Below are 17,340 nucleotides of genomic sequence, written 5' to 3'. Positions count from 1 at the left end.
TTTGGTACTTTCAGCCCATCTTACATGTGGGCTAAAATAAAGCCCTTGGATCAGGGTTCAGAAAACTTCCACCTAGAGGTTAAATCCAGTAACCCTAGTTTTGCGAATCAAGTTTTATTGAAACACAACTGCCCATTTCATTTTGTCTATGGTTGCTTTTCCATGAGAAGGACAGGACTGAGAAGTTGCAAGAGGGATTGTTCACAAAGCCTAAAATATCTGGCCCTTTATAGAAAACAAAACTGTTATAATAGAGAAAACAAAAATATTAGCTCTTAATGTTTGAGTATACTTACAAACACCTGTCACTCTAACAGTGAGCACAGAAGTAGACAACAGCCACACATGTACTACAATTTATGAAACTATCTGTCTATGATTGGTACTTAAGTTGTTTCCTATTTTTGCTTTTGTAGAAAAATCCCATGAAAATAATCTCACAGATATGTCTTAGCACACTTTATGCCTATTTTTTTCAGTGCTTTTAAAAAACGGTTTTATTGTGGTATACTTGTATTAAAATAAATAATGAAACCAGTTGGATGCCTTTGAACATAGGCATACACCTATGAAACCATCACCACAATCCTAATTATAAACATATTCATCATTTCTAAAGTTTTCTTGTATCCCTTCATATTTTTGTGTGACAGGAATACTTAACATTGAGTTTTACCTTCTTCTTATCAAATTTTGAAGTGTGCAATACCATATCATCAATTATAGGCATTACGTTGTGCAACAGATCTCCGAGATTTACTGTATATCTAGAACTTATTGTATAACTGAAACTTTATATCCACTGAATGACAACTCCCCCATTCCCTAGTGACCACCAGTCTCTTCTGTGCTTCTCTAAATTTATCTATTTTCAAAACATTATATAAATGGAATATTTTATAAAATAAATTCTTAGAAGTGGAATGTTAGTTGCAGGTACATGCATAATTTTAGATTGAGAATATGGCCTAATTAACCTCCAAAATTATACATTTTTATAATTCCTACATGTGAGGACTCCTGTATCATCACCAAAACTGGCTGTAATGCTTTGCTCCTAGGGTTTGGCTACATATGAGCCTGTAGTCCAGGAAAGAAATTTGGGCTGGAGTCAGAGGTTTAAAAACCATCATTATATAAATGACAATTAAGGACAAAAGAGTATCTGAGACCACTGAGGGTCACAAACTCATCATGATCTGATCTTTCCCTTCTTTTATTCAGCAAACAAATTTTGAGTGCCTCTTATGTGCATGAATTTCTTGGGAGTTTGTCCATATTGTCAAGGTCACTAGTCAGAAAATGTTCTATGATGAGGTCACCCATACTTAAGCACTCAACTACTCAGAGTCTCAGAATTAGCTCTCCTTTATGGTCTCGGTGATCAGCCAACCCTTTGCCATGCATGGTCCTATGCCAGTGTGAACCTTTCGATGTATGTGGCTGCTTTTTGAAATACCCAGGCAGGGTCTGATAGTCATTTCTATCTTAGATAAGCTGACAGTTTTCATTGACTTTGAACCTCAAAGAAAAGAATTTAGGGTTGAGGCTCCATCCATTCCATCTTTTTGCTTCCTGAGTAAAATGGATCCAATCTAAAGTCAGATCTCAGGTCCTAATTCAGTCAAAACACACAGGTCATCCATCTGCCCCAAGTAGGATAAGTGGTTATGAGTTTAAGTTTTGTGCGACTGAACCTTGTTTTAGAAGAACAAAGCAACTTAGTAAGAAGGTGTCTCTCTTGCTCCTCTTTAGGAGATCTCTTCCCATTTTATCTTTGGTTCTTGTGATGGGTCCAACAAGTGGATCAGAGATGATGAGTGGTGATTCCCTTTTAAATGGCCTGGTATGTAGGACTATCCTTCATCTGATGGTTGTCCTGAACACTACAGTATTTCCCTCTCTCCCTCCTGCATGTTTGCAGATGAAGAAGCAACTGACATGACTATCTCCAGATGACTCTTCATGCTACTGACCTCTGATTCTAGTATTTCTCACTTTATCTAAGCAATCTTTTCTTTTCATAGCACCATTGTCAAACCATAGGCCTGGTTTTAGACTTTCAGAAAACATCCCTTTTCTTAATAGCAAATGTTATGGTTGAGGTGTGGTGTCCTCCAAAAACTCACGAGTAAGACAACGCAAGAAGGTTCAGAGGAGAAAGGATTGAGTTGTAAGAGTCTTCACCGAATCAGTGGGTTAATCCCTTGATAGAGATTAACTGAGTGGTAATTGGAGTGGTAACTTGTGGCTGGAGGAGGTGAGAATTGGGGTATGGCCATGGGGGTACATATTTCTATTTGGCCAGTGGAGTCTCTCTCTATTTTCTGATCACCATGTGAGCTGCTTCCTCTGCCACACTCTTCCGCCAGGCTGTCCTGCCTCACTACGAGCCCCAAGGAATGGAGCCTGCTGTGTATAGATTGAGACCTCTGGAACAGTGAGCCCCAAAATAAACCTTTCCTCCTCTACAGGAGTTCTGGTTGGGTTCTTTAGACACAGCAGCAAAAAAGGAAAAAAAAAAAGCAGACTAAAATAACAAATGAGAAATATGTATGATGGGCCATTTTCCTAAGTCTGCCTGTTTTCCCCATTCCGCTTACATTTTGAAAGTGAGAAGTGTCTCTTCTAATTGCAGAAGACTTTTAAATGCTCAAAGGAGCAACATTCTAAGTTACACAGTCATTCAATAGCCTATTCTGGCCTCCTCTGAAATCTTCTCCTCTTCCAGAAAGCCTTCTTCAATACCTTCCCTCCCCTGAGCTTCCCCAAATAGATGGATATATCAAATTGTACTATAATTATTTATGAACTTGTCTATCTTTATTGACTTTTTGATTCTTTGAGAATTAGTAGCCTGTTTAATTGGAATGATTTATAATTATTCTTTGGGGCCTAGAATTTTGCCTGCATAATGGATGGATGGATTGATGGATGGATGGATGGATAGATGGATGAAGTAAGAAAAATGACAAGCCTCAGAATCCTGTGGGTGCTTCCATTTGCCCATGACCATTTCATCATGGAACTAAACCATAATATTTTATGTTATAAAAATATTATAACATTTTAAAACATTTTTAACATGCATATATTGTTTTATAGTTTAAATGATGCAAAAAGTTGTACAATGAATAGCATGGCTCCCTCTCATCCCTGCCTCCAAGTTCCCCTAGTTTCCCTCCTCTGATGGAACCACTGTTAGCCTTTCTTATGGATCTTTTCCAACCTGGTCGAGGCGTGAAGTAACATGTTAATTTCATAAACTTTTGCTCCTGTGCAGAATCCTGACTTAGTTCCTGTGACTCCCAACATGGCCTTTGGATTACTGAAGCATCCTTAACATGAGGAGGAATGGTTACCACACTCCCAGTACATACCAGGAGGCTGAGAGTCCATACCAGGAGATGGGAGACAAAAATTACTTGCTGCTTTGATTAGGTTAAAGATGAAGTCTATGCACATGGCTCTATAAACTGGGGTTTGATATGGGTATTCTCAAGTCCCCACCTGCACCCCACCCCCACGTCCCACCCTTCTATCAGCAGCCTCTGATTCTCCTGACTAGAGCATAGACTGGAGTTTTGCAGCAAACTGCTCAGACCCTGAATCTTCCTCTCTATAACACCATCTCTCTGTTCACCCCAGAAGCCCTCCTGGGCAGCCCTGAGGAGACCCTCACCCACACCTATCTCCTCTGCCAATTCTGGCATGAGACGGATGCCTTGGTTTGTCTGAGCTCGGATACAATTTACAAAAGGCTGTGATTTCGTAGGAGTTGAGACTGCGAGGCGGCCATTGTTTACTGGATGAGAGCCTTGGCGTTCCTAATCGCACCCGCCTCGGGCTCCAGGAGCATGAAGAAACCCTATTTACTAGCATTCACTGGGCCTCTGGGTGTTATTTCAGATGCGGAATAATTAGCAATATGCCCAAGAAGCAACAAAGGCTTGAATGGTATTTAGTGACAATTATTCAGCCAAACCATTGCTTACTATTATAGGGGCTTATTAGCACCAAATTGTTTCTATAGGAAGTGGCATCAGCAATAAAAATAATGGCTGCAGCTTGCTGTGCAATCCCAGAGTCAGCATAAAGGGGCTGGGATGTGTTCATGTCTCTTTTACATCCCCCCCCAGAAATTCAGGGGGACCCACTGCGATGTGTTGGCACCAAAGGGAATTGACTTAGGAGGCTCGCCTTAGAGAGCAGGCGGGGCTATGCCCTACCAATCAATTGCTCCCTCCTCTCAGAGATTATTTAGATGTGAAAACCCTGTAGGGAGCAGGCTCTTCTGTATATCTGTGCCCAGCTCCACTTTGGGAAAAGCAGGTTGTAGGACACCAAGGGACTTGCTGGCATCTCCTACCTTATCACTCTTTGCTCCTGTGCAGAATCCTGCCTCAGTTCCTGTGACTCCTAGCGTGGCCTTTGGGTAATTGAAGCATCCTTAAAGTGAGGAGGAATGGTTGCCACACTCCCAGTACATACCGCCTTATATAGCTCTCTAATTTACAGAATTCACCTGAAATGTAGCATATGGGTGGTGGAAGGAAAATCACTGCAATAATCCATATTCAGAGATATCATTGAACTTACTATATAAGGTCACACTGCTAGGCTGGGAGGAAAGTCTGGGTAATCTACATATGCCCTTTTCCTCTACCTTTTCTTCATCCTGGATTTCATTTTTTAATTGGTGCATATTAATTACATAGAGTGGTGAGTCACTGGACATGTGAGTCACATATGTAGCATCATTTGGTCACTTTCACCCCCGGTTATCTCCCTTTACTCTCCCTGTCCTCTCTGCCAATTGTCTTTTTCCTCTACCCCAAGGGTCTCCCTTTTATGACATCCCTATTTTTTTTCTTTCTCTTTTAGCTTTCACATATGAGAGAAAACAGGTAACATTTGTCTTTCTGAGTCTGGCTTATTTTGCTTAACATGTTACTTCCCAGATCCATCCATTTTCTTACAAATGGCATAATTTCATTCTTTTTTGATGGCTAAATAAAACTTCATGTGTGTATGTGTATGTGTGTGTGTGTGTGTGTTTTATGCATTCATCTGTTGACAGATACCAAGGATGATTCCATAACTTGGCTGTTGTGAATTGTGCTTCAATAAACATAGGTATGCATATATTTCTAAAGTATGCTCACTTTATTTCTTTTGGGTAAATACCATGGAGTGGTACAGATGGATCATATATATGGTAGTCCAATATTTGGTTTTTGGAGGAGCTTCCATACTGATTTCCATAGTAGTTGTACTAATTTACTTTTCCCCCAAAATATATGAATGTCCCTCTTTCCACTTCTGTATCTTCTACAGCTTTTTTTTTAAAATTATTGCCATTCTGTCTGGAGCAAAATGGAATCTCAATGTAGTTTTGATTTGCAGGTCCCTGACGGCCAAAGATGGTAAATATATTTTTATATCATTGTTGGTCAATTGGATTTGTTGTATTTGTTCTTTTGAGAAGTGTCTGTTTATAGTTCATTTGCCCATTTATTGAATGGGTTATTGGGTTTGGTGGGTTGAGTTTTTTGAGTTCTTTATCTACTCTGGATATGAATCCCCTGTCAGAAGAATAGCTGACAAAGGAGTCTCTCCCATTCTGTAGGCTACCTCTTCACTCTGTTAATGGTTTCCTTTGATGTGCAGAAGATTTCTAATTTGATGCAATCCCATTTATCAATTTTTGGTTTTATTACCTGGTTATGGAATGCTATTCAGGAGGCCATTAACCATTTCATCACCCATTTATTCTCTCAATGTTAGGGGTTTTTCCCTGCATTTTCTTTTAATAGTTGCAAAGTTTCTTGTCTTAAATCCAAGTCTCTGACCCACTTGGAGTTGTTTTTTTGTACTCTCCTTCACTATAGAAGAGAATGCATAGTCAAGTCCACGAGTCAGATTTCCAGGATAGAAACATCTTGGACACTTTGACAGAATTTCAGTGGGTGATGTATATGCAGAATCAGTAACTTGGAGCTATAGAGATGGCTTCTTGTCCTTGGCTCTGTTTCAACTGTCTGTCTTCTCCAATCTGCTTTTCATCCTCCATGTTTAAGTGAGTAGGTGAGTTTTCATGTCCAAACTGAGAGAGCATGTCTGAGGATTGATTACTCAGGAAATTGGGCCCCCCTCTCTAGCTCTCTAATTTACAGAATTCACCTTAGGAATGATGGGGAAGTGTTACAACAAACTGATTTAAGATTTACATGAATAAAAAGATTCAATAAATAGATGAAATGTAATAAGGATGAATAGAAATCTTCGCATTTGGGTTTTAAAAACTCAGTGCATGTGTAAGAAGGGAAGCTATGTTCAAATATGACTGAGTATTTGGGAGTTTTAATAATAAATGCTATGTAAGTCAGTGTCAGTCTGCTTTGGCTTCTGTAACAAAATCCAATAGACTTTTTGGCTTAAACAATAGTGGTCTAGTTCTCTCTGTTCTGGAGGCTGGATATCAGGAATCAGGGCACCAGCATAGTTGAGCTCTGGGGAAGGCTGTCTTCCCGATTTGCAGACCACCACCCTCTTTTTGTGTACTCACATAGTCTTCCTCGGTGGGTGTACATAGAGGGTCTTTCTTTCTCTACTTGCAAGGGCATTGATCTGCTCATGAGAGTTCTACCTTCTTGACCTCACCAAAATCTAATGACCTCCCCGAGGCCCCATTTCCAAATGACACCATGCTTTGGGTAAAGGCTTGAACATATAAATTTTGGAGAGATACAATTTAATCTATTCCAGTCAGCCTTGCTAAGTAAAATAACATTTTAAAAGGTCAAATATAAACTTTGGTTCAATTAAGAAAATATGTTGTAAGTGAGAAAGGAGGTGGTAAAACCATCATGGGTCAGCTTGTAACTGGAATTAAATGGCTCTCTCATTTCGTGGGCCCTTTGCTAAAATAACATTGGTGGGAAGGATCGGTTCAAAGATGTTAGTTACTCAGCGGTCTAAAGAGTTCTAAGGGGAAAAAAATCATTCACAAAAAAAAATCGTGAATTAAAAAAATCAATACTAAAAATGATTTAAAAATCTTATCCCAAATAGCAATTATCTATTACTAACCAAACCTCAGGGAAGTAGTGCTGGCACAGGTGTGGGAGAAATCACACAGGGGATTTCTATATATAGTCACAATGGCTGACCTTGCATTTGGAGACAACTTGAGGACAACTTAGGTGGTCTCGCTGGAACCCATGGCCAGGTTTCAATCCAGCAATGGATTTAAAATACTGAGCCCACTAACACAGTTGCTATTTTAGTCAGTATTCACATAGGTTAAGAGTACCTAAATACTTTAGGTACTATTTCTATTAATTTTGACTTAGTCTTGACTTTTTTTTAACCATTTCATCACCCATTTATTCTCTTATTCTCAATGACTTCCTTTTTTTCATTTTTTATTCTAATTTGTTATATATGACAGCAGAATGCATTAAAGTTCATATTATACATACACACATATATGCACAATTTTTCATATCTCTGGTTGTATACAAAGTATATTCACACCATTTGTGTCTTCATAAATGTATTAGGGTAAAGGTGTTCATTTCATTCCTTTTTTTTCCTACCCCCATGCCCCCTCCCTTCTCCTCCCACCCCTCTGCACTATCTAGAGTTTGTCTAATTTTCCCTTGCTCCCCCTCCTATAAATCAATCTCCTTAAATCAGAGAAAACATTTGGCATTTGGATTTTGGGGGCTGGCTCACATCACTTAGCATTATATTCTCCAACTCCATCCATTTACCTGTAAATGCCATGATTTTATTCTCTTTTATTGCTGAGTAATAGCCCATTGTGTATATATATACCACTTTTTTTTAATCCATCTACTGAAGGGCATCTAAGTTAGTTCCACTGTTTAGCTATTGTGAATTGTGCTGCAATAAACATTGATGAGAAATGCAAATAAAAACTACTCTAAGATTTCATTTTACTCCAGTCAGAATGGCAGCTATTATGAAAACAAACAACAATAAGTGTTGGCGAGGATGTGGGGAAAAAGGCACCCTCATACATTGCTGGTGGGACTGCAAAATGGTGCATCCAATATGGAAAACAGTTTGAAGATTCCTTGGAAAACTGGGAATGGGACCACCTTTTGATCCAGCTATTCCACTCCTCAGTGTTTACCCAAAGGACTTAAAAGCAGCATACTATAGGGACACAACCACATCAATGTTTACTGCAACATAATTCACAATAGCTAAACTGTGGAATCAAACTAGTCTTTACTTTTTTAAAAAATGTTTTTGAAGTAGAAATGGGAACCATGTTGATATTTAATAAATTTCTTTAATGCAGAGTTATCTTTGCAGGGGAAAAGAAGTGTTGTCCTTGTATGACAGAACACAACTGACTGGTTAAATATTTAATAAGCAGCCCTAATCTGGTAGCAGCTCCATCACCCCACGATTAGGGCCAGAACATACCCATCAAATTGGCCCTGTTATTTATTTATTTGTTTTTTTGAAGAGCATTCATTTCCTTCCAGAGTCAAAAATCAAAGTTTTATGGGAATAATCATAAATTTCACCCCAGTCAAACTTACTATAACGAACAGGAAATTAAAAGCAACACTCCCACCAGTAGTAAAACAGAAATAAGACCACTTTAAGACACACACTTTAAGAATATCAGACACAAAAAAAGAGATCAGAAGATCCCTGGATGCTGTGTAACTGGTTGCATTTTGATTGTATCGGAGCCCCCTCCACTTAGGTCACTTCCCTTAGAAATACTACCTGAGGGTGGGAAGGGGAGAAAGGAGCCTATGTGAAACAACCCTGCGAAGTCCTAGTACTTGCCGCCAACATCAGGAGAGGTGGACTGAGAGCTGCGCAGCCATCCTAGGACACAGGTGCCCCAAACCAGAGGGATGAAGCCCCTCCCACAACTTTGATCCCACCAGACACAGAAAAACACAGACAGGAAAAGTGGAAAGATGGTAATCAGTGGGAGGCAATTATCCCTAGGAAGAAACAAGGATTCAGAAAGACAGAAGACAAGGAGAAAAATACATAAAACAAGGTCCTGGGAGAAAACTGAAGGATGAAAGGGAAATTCAGATGAAAGCTGAGACTCTGGAAGGACTACTGACAGGCTGCAGCCCCTCCAGACCCAAAGGACACAGGTGGGAGTGTGTGTGCCCACACAGGTACAGAAACACCCAGAAACCAAGGAAACAGGGATTACATAGGAAAGAGCTAACATGAAAGAAAGAAAGTGTTATGAGATAAGAATTAAAGCTCAATGAAATCCTTTGTATCAGTAAAAACTAATATTATGAACGTATCTGCCGCAGTCTGGCTGGGCACAAACAGGAGCCACTTGTCAAAAGAAACTAACTTTATTTTTAGAACCACACACGACAAACAAAATAGTCTCTCAGGAAAAACCCTCAGAGCCTCAACTGCCACCACCGGCTTTCCACAAGCCTCTCTCTCCCACCCAAGCTTCTCTCCACCTCCCACAATCCTCCTGCTCTTGAGGCCGATTGGCTGGGTCACGTGGGCGGAGCCAAAAAAGTCCCCCAATGAGCAGCTCCGTGGTCTGAAAGGGCAGGGAAACAGCCCAATGAGCATCACCACAGAGGAGCCAATCAGCTAGATGTTGCTGGGGCCGAGGAGCCAATCAGCTAGATGTTGCTGGAGCCGCTGTGAGCCAATCATCAGCCAGCAGCTGGAAGTTTGCTGGCAGCTGGAAGTTTGCTGGGGCTCTCAACATCTCCCCCTCTGTTTAAACAACAAGCATGTGGCTTAGGGACCGTGCCTGTTAGGCAGTCCAATTCAACATATGGTCCTTACCCGTCATCGGATGAACTGACCTCTAGGCGTCAGCCTCCTGTCTTAGGTTGGTACCACTGCAATTGGATCATACCCGTCACTGACTACCGGTCCAGCATACAGCCATACTTGTGGATAGGTCTATGCACCAGTAGGGGGGTGAGGTTCTTTGCCTCACCTCTGTTGGCCCCCAAATTTGGCCTTGGTGCCAGTGGGGGAGTGAGGTTAATGTGGCTTAAGGACCGTGCCTGGTAGGTTGTCCAATTCAACATATGGTTCTTACCCGTCATCGGAAAACTGACCTCTAGGCGTCAGCCTCCTGTCTTAGGTTGATACCACTGCAATTGGATCATACCCGTCACTGACTACCGGTCCAGCATACAGCCATACTTGTGGATAGGTCTATGCACCAGTAGGGGGGTGAGGTTCTTTGCCTCACCTCTGTTGGCCCCCAAATTTGGCCTTGGTGCCAGTGGGGGAGTGAGGTTAATGTGGCTTAAGGACCGGGCCTGGTAGGTTGTCCAATTCAACATATGGTTCTTACCCGTCATCGGAAAACTGACCTTTAGGCGTCAGCCTCCTGTCTTAGGTTGATACCACTGCAATTGGATCATACCCGTCACTGACTACCGGTCCAGCATACAGCCATACTTGTGGATAGGTCTATGCACCAGTAGGGGGGTGAGGTTCTTTGCCTCACCTCTGTTGGCCCCCAAATTTGGCCTTGGTGCCAGTGGGGGAGTGAGGTTAATGTGGCTTAAGGACCGTGCCTGGTAGGTTGTCCAATTCAACATATGGTTCTTACCCGTCATCGGAAAACTGACCTTTAGGCGTCAGCCTCCTGTCTTAGGTTGATACCACTGCAATTGGATCATACCCGTCACTGACTACCGGTCCAGCATACAGCCATACTTGTGGATAGGTCTATGCACCAGTAGGGGGGTGAGGTTCTTTGCCTCACCTCTGTTGGCCCCCAAATTTGGCCTTGGTGCCAGTGGGGGAGTGAGGTTAATGTGGCTTAAGGACCGTGCCTGGTAGGTTGTCCAATTCAACATATGGTTCTTACCCGTCATCGGAAAACTGACCTTTAGGCGTCAGCCTCCTGTCTTAGGTTGATACCACTGCAATTGGATCATACCCGTCACTGACTACCGGTCCAGCATACAGCCATACTTGTGGATAGGTCTATGCACCAGTAGGGGGGTGAGGTTCTTTGCCTCACCTCTGTTGGCCCCCAAATTTGGCCTTGGTGCCAGTGGGGGAGTGAAGTTAATGTGGCTTAAGGACCGTGCCTGGTAGGTTGTCCAATTCAACTTCTGGTTCTTACCCGTCATCGGAAAACTGACCTTTAGGCGTCAGCCTCCTGTCTTAGGTTGATACCACTGCAATTGGATCATACCCGTCACTGACTACCGGTCCAGCATACAGCCATACTTGTGGATAGGTCTATGCACCAGTAGGGGGGTGAGGTTCTTTGCCTCACCTCTGTTGGCCCCCAAATTTGGCCTTGGTGCCAGTGGGGGAGTGAGGTTAATGTGGCTTAAGGACCGTGCCTGGTAGGTTGTCCAATTCAACATATGGTTCTTACCCGTCATCGGAAAACTGACCTTTAGGCGTCAGCCTCCTGTCTTAGGTTGATACCACTGCAATTGGATCATACCCGTCACTGACTACCGGTCCAGCATACAGCCATACTTGTGGATAGGTCTATGCACCAGTAGGGGGGTGAGGTTCTTTGCCTCACCTCTGTTGGCCCCCAAATTTGGCCTTGGTGCCAGTGGGGGAGTGAGGTTAATGTGGCTTAAGGACCGTGCCTGGTAGGTTGTCCAATTCAACATATGGTTCTTACCCGTCATCGGAAAACTGACCTTTAGGCGTCAGCCTCCTGTCTTAGGTTGATACCACTGCAATTGGATCATACCCGTCACTGACTACCGGTCCAGCATACAGCCATACTTGTGGATAGGTCTATGCACCAGTAGGGGGGTGAGGTTCTTTGCCTCACCTCTGTTGGCCCCCAAATTTGGCCTTGGTGCCAGTGGGGGAGTGAGGTTAATGTGGCTTAAGGACCGTGCCTGGTAGGTTGTCCAATTCAACATATGGTTCTTACCCGTCATCGGAAAACTGACCTTTAGGCGTCAGCCTCCTGTCTTAGGTTGATACCACTGCAATTGGATCATACCCGTCACTGACTACCGGTCCAGCATACAGCCATACTTGTGGATAGGTCTATGCACCAGTAGGGGGGTGAGGTTCTTTGCCTCACCTCTGTTGGCCCCCAAATTTGGCCTTGGTGCCAGTGGGGGAGTGAGGTTAATGTGGCTTAAGGACCGTGCCTGGTAGGTTGTCCAATTCAACATATGGTTCTTACCCGTCATCGGAAAACTGACCTTTAGGCGTCAGCCTCCTGTCTTAGGTTGATACCACTGCAATTGGATCATACCCGTCACTGACTACCGGTCCAGCATACAGCCATACTTGTGGATAGGTCTATGCACCAGTAGGGGGGTGAGGTTCTTTGCCTCACCTCTGTTGGCCCCCAAATTTGGCCTTGGTGCCAGTGGGGGAGTGAGGTTAATGTGGCTTAAGGACCGTGCCTGGTAGGTTGTCCAATTCAACATATGGTTCTTACCCGTCATCGGAAAACTGACCTTTAGGCGTCAGCCTCCTGTCTTAGGTTGATACCACTGCAATTGGATCATACCCGTCACTGACTACCGGTCCAGCATACAGCCATACTTGTGGATAGGTCTATGCACCAGTAGGGGGGTGAGGTTCTTTGCCTCACCTCTGTTGGCCCCCAAATTTGGCCTTGGTGCCAGTGGGGGAGTGAGGTTAATGTGGCTTAAGGACCGTGCCTGGTAGGTTGTCCAATTCAACATATGGTTCTTACCCGTCATCGGAAAACTGACCTTTAGGCGTCAGCCTCCTGTCTTAGGTTGATACCACTGCAATTGGATCATACCCGTCACTGACTACCGGTCCAGCATACAGCCATACTTGTGGATAGGTCTATGCACCAGTAGGGGGGTGAGGTTCTTTGCCTCACCTCTGTTGGCCCCCAAATTTGGCCTTGGTGCCAGTGGGGGAGTGAGGTTAATGTGGCTTAAGGACCGTGCCTGGTAGGTTGTCCAATTCAACATATGGTTCTTACCCGTCATCGGAAAACTGACCTTTAGGCGTCAGCCTCCTGTCTTAGGTTGATACCACTGCAATTGGATCATACCCGTCACTGACTACCGGTCCAGCATATAGCCATTGGCCCCCAAATTTTAGACCATCACTAGCAGAAGGGAGGAGGATACAGAAATGCCACGACACCAAGCCAATTGACGGCTCCTTGTCACTTTAAGAAAAAGTAATCTACTGGGAAAGAGGACAAAGATTAAAATATAAGTAAAAGTTAATGGCTTAGACAAACATGATTGTGGGTCCTTGATTGATATTAAAAGAATGGAGCCTGGAGATAGCCTTCTGAAAGGATTGATATGACACCCCTACTTGGAAGGTACTTCAAAAGTTGTGTCTGAGCCCACTAGCTACCAAGTGAGTGAAATCTTCTGTGTGACTAACAAGGGCTAGCTAATTGTTAAAGAGTTTTCTCTGAGGCCTGTTGGTGGCTGGAGATCTTTGAGCATTTCCCCGACACTCTGCCTTCCTTTCTACCTGTTTATATTCACACCAATTTTTACAGATCTGTATTCAATACCTAAGGTACATGAGGTGAAACCCTGGAAATGATCAACAATAACAGAGTAGACAGAAAATTCAAAACAGATCAAATTCCTACTGGTAAATCCACCGTTGAACACCTTTATTACATCTGAGTGACATTTAAAAGAGCTTCACACTTTAAGTTGCTCCCGATTAGGTTACTTGAGATAAATGAGGTTCTCAAATAATAACTAAAGGTATTAATATACAAACATCTACCTGGTAGAGATTTAAAAAATAAGATGACTTTGTATATATTGAGATATTAAAAACATATGACAGATGTAACAGAAGAGATCTAAGGTGGATTGATATTAAAAGGCCTAGTGGAAATCTGGTGTCTCTTATTGGGATGGAACATGTGTTACGGCTGTTGAAACATGTGAACTCCCCTGTGGTGAGCTGGTGAGTGAAGGTGTAAGAAGCAGTGTTGTCTGAGGAGGGCACACCCCAGCACGTGAATCTTAGCATCCAATGTGCACAGCCAAAGGACCCCCTTATTTCTCAAGGTTTCTGTCCTGCTCTCACTCACAATGTCCCAGCATCCCTTGCTGATGAAATACTGGAAGATGAGTAAAAAGAAGCAAATATCTTTATAATCCTTGGGGCCAGATCCCTGTCAGGACTTCTGCCTAAGAAAGTGAAGTAGGGAATGAGAGAGAGGGGGTTTAAGGGCAGAGCTATGGTCTAGCATCTGAAGCTTCCTGTCTACTGGCATGAGTAATGAGGAAATAAAACACAGAGCTGTACCTGAAGTGGGAAGACTCATTTGGTTTCTATTCTGCTCCCCAGTCTGGAAGATGGTGTTCTCAGAGGGGCTAGGGAAGAGGCAGAGTCACTGAGCTGCCTGTGTAGCAGCCAAGGCAGTAGAAAAACAAGTTCCCACACTGGGCAGAGTCCTCCTGATGTTAACCTCCAATGCAGCTACCCCTGGTCTGTTTTTTTTTTTTTTTTCATCTTAAAAAAGCATGTCAAATGACCTAAATCCAAAAATAGGGCACTTCACGCTCAAGACTATTTTAAATAGCATCTTTTTTTAAAAAAAGAAAAAAACCCTACATTTCCATTTCTGTGACTCTCCCCCCCACCATCCCTTGAAAACAGAAAATACCATAGCTGGTTGTCATTCAATCTAAAATCAGACACCATGCCAGCTGGAATCCTAGGTCTATTTATTATGTGCACAGTTCTTACATTAACTGTTTGTTAAAGACTGATTTCACCACCACTGAGATACAATAAAACTCAAGGTTCTTTCATTTTTTGCCAGAAAGATTGATTTAAGTGTGACCCATCTGAAAAATGCTATTCAAAGACAGGAACAGAAGTACTATTCAATAACTGATCCAACTGTATTTCTGAAGGAATCAAGTTTAAATCTAAGTTAGTATCTAATGGATTGGGAACAAGATAGAAGTAAATATCTATGACTTCTGCTCTATTTGCATATCAGGTCATTTATAAATTCCCAACGTTCTACAGTCTGTAGCATATTTAGTCAGTTAGGTGCACAGACACCTGGAAAAGGTAATCCAGTAGGAGCAGTAACTTTTCCTCCACTTGGGAAAATTGCTCACCTTGGCTGTGTATGACAGTTTCACACGTAGTACAGGTTGCAATTCACCCAGAGAGTTTTAGAAAAAGTAGAGAATCAGAGTTTCCAGCTCACATGCCTTTATAAAAGTTCACAAATTTGTCCTTACACAGCTCATAGATGGCATACAATGCCAACACGATACACGTGTGTTGACAGGTATACATGCGATTGGGCCTCTTCCAGATCTACAGACATGATAGTTTTCTCTTCTACAAGATAGGTTCTGCTGGATTGGTTTTTTCCAGCCAGCCCCGCAGGCTCCTCTCTTCTCCAAACATAGGGTATCTATCACTTATTTCAAGGTCTTAAATGTAGGTCAGCTGCGTCTTGATGCATTTAGTTTGGGTCCTTCGTCACCATGTCCCTGGAACACAGCAGGGTTTATGCCTTCCCATCAGCTGTGTAACTGGGGCATTTCCCCAGCACATCTCCAACTCCAACCTGAAGCCCACCTTGTCGGAGTCTCAAAGGCAAAGAATGGGCCTTTGATTAATATGGGATGGAGTGGAGTAGATGAGAAGGAGAAGGAAAGGAAGGGTATGATGGGTGAGAAGAAAAGAGAGGCCAGGGGATGGCAAAGCATTGAAGGAAAGGGGAAGCTACTGAGGAACAAAATGGCTATCTGGGAACACAACACAAAAAGGACCTCAAATAAGAAAAAGAGGGGAATGAGGAGTCAGCCAAAAGTAGATGGAAAATCGAGTCATGGAGACAAAAGGTGAAATATTTTCAAGAGAGATAGATCGATCCCAAAGAGGGGACCCACTGAGGAAGTCTTCCCCTTACCAATAAAAGGCACAAACAAATGAATTGAGCACCTAGGGCTGAGTTGATCAGGGATAACATCCTCAAAAGCTTTCAGAGAGCTAAGTGTGGTGGTGCACACCTTTAATCCCAGCAACTCAGGGGGCTGAGGCAGGAAGATTTCAATTTTGAGGCTAACCTCAGGAACTTAGCAAGACCTTAAGCAACTCAGTGAGAACCTGTCTCAAAATATTTTTTTTTTTTAAATGGGGGCTGCAGGGCTGGAATGTAGTTCAGTGGTGAAGCAATCCTAGGTTCAATGCTCCATACCAAAAATAAAGAAAGGAAGGAAGGAAGGAAGGGAGGGAGGGAGGGAGGGAGGGGAAGGAAGGAAGGAAAGAAAGGAGGGGGGGGGGGGGGGGAAATTCTGAAGAGGAGGCAACTTCCTAAAATGCTGAGGAGACTACAGGAACAGAACTCTTGAGCTGTGGATAGTGAAGCAGAAAGTATCTGACTATAGAGTAAAAAGAGGGTAAACGTGAGATACTTGTACCTTTTCTTCAGTGTACTCCACCACATGCATTATAAATAATAATAAAAAGACTAAATTACATTTTTGTTTAAGGATGGCTTTTTAAGTGGGCCAAGTGTAATTTCAGCAGATTTATGCCCAAAATAATTTCTCTCCTTTTTCTTACCAAGAACTGAAATTCCTAACATAAGGAACAATCTCTCATTTCACAATTAAAAGGAAAACTCAAAATGCAAATACCAAGGTTCTCGAAACAACATACGGTGGTTACGTTTCTATTAGTATGGATGAACAATATCATATATCCTCCCTAGACAGAGAAAAAAAGAAGTTAAAGACAAAAAGTCATAGCTCCAAGAAATGCAGACATAGTTCAACCTAGAGAAGAGGAAGAAAAAATAGAGTTGGAGACACCAGTGACAAACTATCAGCTTTACCATCTTGTCCAAAAGCAACTCTATCCAGTTTCAAGTCTGCATAGATATCTAGGATCAATGCATGCTCGGATACTGCACCTGAAAGGACCTCTGATCATGAGGCATGCATGACATTTATTAAAACCAGGGCCAGTGAGAGTCCCATAAGATTGAAGGGCACATAAAAATAAGCTCAACAAAGAAAAACATTCTTTAAATTTTTACCTTAAAATTCCATTTAGTTCATTTATACATAGAAAATGTCAGCCTATACTAAAACAGACCTGCTATAATAACAGATTCCACCCATACCACTGTTATTTGCATTTCTGGACGGCCTTTAAAACCACAAATCCAAGTCTAATTAAATATCCATCAGTGAAAGATCATGGTAAAGAATGTAAGATCTAGAGACAGACAATCTGGTGTGAATTCTGGCTTGGCTACTAACTTATTAGTTGTCTTACTCTGTGTATACCCTATAACCACTATTAAGTGTTAATTCCCTCCTCTGTATACAA

The sequence above is a fragment of the Marmota monax genome, unplaced genomic scaffold (assembly GCF_021218885.2).
Source record: "Marmota monax isolate L192 unplaced genomic scaffold, Marmota_monax_Labrador192_F-V1.1 WCK01_AAM20220418_F8-fsc01162, whole genome shotgun sequence".
In the NCBI taxonomy this organism is placed as follows: Eukaryota; Metazoa; Chordata; class Mammalia; order Rodentia; family Sciuridae; genus Marmota; species Marmota monax.
Note: the sequence above shows the minus strand (reverse complement) of the source record.